The sequence below is a fragment of the Schistocerca serialis genome, unplaced genomic scaffold (assembly GCF_023864345.2).
Source record: "Schistocerca serialis cubense isolate TAMUIC-IGC-003099 unplaced genomic scaffold, iqSchSeri2.2 HiC_scaffold_1371, whole genome shotgun sequence".
Taxonomy (NCBI): Eukaryota; Metazoa; Arthropoda; class Insecta; order Orthoptera; family Acrididae; genus Schistocerca; species Schistocerca serialis.
The window spans coordinates 20,001-22,500 of NW_026047593.1; the positions used below are offsets into that span (position 1 = coordinate 20,001).

At 57.3% G+C, this 2,500-nt stretch overlaps 1 pseudogene; it reads right to left on the reverse strand.

Annotated features, from left to right (window-relative positions):
• LOC126441772 (large subunit ribosomal RNA) overlaps window positions 1–2,500 on the reverse strand; it is a 6,727-nt pseudogene that overhangs the window by 2,559 nt on the left and 1,668 nt on the right.

Genomic DNA, 2,500 nt, shown 5'->3' on the forward strand with positions numbered 1-2,500 from the left:
TGTTTGCAATGCTGGCTATTTTGTGGAATAGGGCTTGGCCTTTGCGACATACGAACTCGATGTGCGCCGTGAACAGCCTGGACTCGTCAAGGTGAATCCCCAGGTACCTTGTCATGTAAGTTCGCCTGATTGCTCCATTGTTGGCTCCTCCAGCTATTCGGAGCAAGGGATCACGCGCCAATCGGCCGCGCAGCATGACATACACAGTCTTCTCTGCAGACAGCTTCAGCTTCACCCTCTGGCACCACTCCTGTAGTGCATTTAACGCTGCATTGCAGTTTGCTTCTAGTATTGCCCGAGAATCACCTTCTATCACTAGAAGAATGTCATCAGCGTACGCCACCACGCCTCGCACTTGTCGCAGTTCCCCAAGTTCCTCCAGCACAGGTTCCAAACCCACGTCCCAGAATATGGGACCGCAGACTGAGCCCTGTGGGCATCCCTTAGTGATCAACTTCTCAACCGCCCGCCCCGGGCACCGCAAGACCGCCCGCCGGTGTCGGCAGTAGTCAAGCAGGCACCGGTACAGGGGCCCAGGACATTCCAACTTCCTTAGGCTGTCGAACAGAGCCGGCCACCATAGGTTATCGAAAGCCCCGGCGATGTCGACCATTATCCCCGCAACGTACTTAGCGGTAGATGTGTCCACTAGCGACATTGCCTTGTTTATAGCATCTTCTGTACACAGGCCCCTCCTGAATCCGTACTGGTCGGGACTTCGTCCCCTAAGCTCCCGGTGTTGCTCTAGCCGGAGGCATAGGAGCTTCTCCTGGAGCTTGGCCATGGAGTTCAAGAGACAGATTGGTCGGTACGATTTCGGCACTTCTGGATCCTTGTCATCACCCTTTCGCAGTATAACCACTTCAGCAGTCTTCCACGACTCTGGTACCCGTCCCTGTCGCAAACACTCGTTGTAGAGGTTTGTCAGGTAAGGGCAGATCTCCGCGCATAAGGCTTGAAGAGCCTCTGCAGCGAGACCATCTTGTCCCGTCGCCTTCTTTCGGCGCAATTCGAGAATGGCTATGGTAACTTCACGTTCAGTGAATGGAGCAACTGGCGTCTCATTGGCATACGCCTCATTGAGTTGTCTCCTCATATTCCCCTGTTCCTCATTCTCATCTTCGCTACTATCATCTGGCAACAAGGTGCTCATAAGTAGCTCGGCTGACTCCTGCCAGTCCCTGGTGTGGCTGCCATCATTCTTCCTTAAGTAGATAGGGACAGCGGGAATCTCGTTAATCCATTCATGCGCGTCACTAATTAGATGACGAGGCATTTGGCTACCTTAAGAGAGTCATAGTTACTCCCGCCGTTTACCCGCGCTTGCTTGAATTTCTTCACGTTGACATTCAGAGCACTGGGCAGAAATCACATTGCGTCAACACCCGCTAGGGCCATCGCAATGCTTTGTTTTAATTAGACAGTCGGATTCCCCCAGTCCGTGCCAGTTCTGAGTTGATCGTTGAATGGCGGCCGAAGAGAATCCGCGCACCCGCGCGCCCCCGGAGGAGCACGCTAAGGCGGACGCGGCCTCGCAGCAAGGAAGATCCGTGGGAGGCCAAGGCACGGGACCGAGCTCGGATCCTGCACGCAGGTTGAAGCACCGGGGCGCGAACGCCGCGCAGGCGCGCGCATCCTGCACCGCCGGCCAGCACGAGGCCGACCAACGGCGAGAGCAGACCACGCCCGCGCTAAACGCCCGCACTTACCGGCACCCCTACGGCACTCACCTCGCCCAGGCCCGGCACGTTAGCGCTGACCCACTTCCCGACCAAGCCCGACACGCCCCGATCCTCAGAGCCAATCCTTATCCCGAAGTTACGGATCCAATTTGCCGACTTCCCTTACCTACATTATTCTATCGACTAGAGGCTCTTCACCTTGGAGACCTGCTGCGGATATGGGTACGAACCGGCGCGACACCTCCACGTGGCCCTCTCCCGGATTTTCAAGGTCCGAGGGGAAGATCGGGACACCGCCGCAACTGCGGTGCTCTTCGCGTTCCAAACCCTATCTCCCTGCTAGAGGATTCCAGGGAACTCGAACGCTCATGCAGAAAAGAAAACTCTTCCCCGATCTCCCGACGGCGTCTCCGGGTCCTTTTGGGTTACCCCGACGAGCATCTCTAAAAGAGGGGCCCGACTTGTATCGGTTCCGCTGCCGGGTTCCGGAATAGGAACCGGATTCCCTTTCGCCCAACGGGGGCCAGCACAAAGTGCATCATGCTATGACGGCCCCCATCAACATCGGATTTCTCCTAGGGCTTAGGATCGACTGACTCGTGTGCAACGGCTGTTCACACGAAACCCTTCTCCGCGTCAGCCCTCCAGGGCCTCGCTGGAGTATTTGCTACTACCACCAAGATCTGCACCGACGGCGGCTCCAGGCAGGCTCACGCCCAGACCCTTCTGCGCCCACCGCCGCGACCCTCCTACTCGTCAGGGCTTCGCGGCCGGCCGCAAGGACCGGCCATGACTGCCAGACTGACGGCCGAGTATAG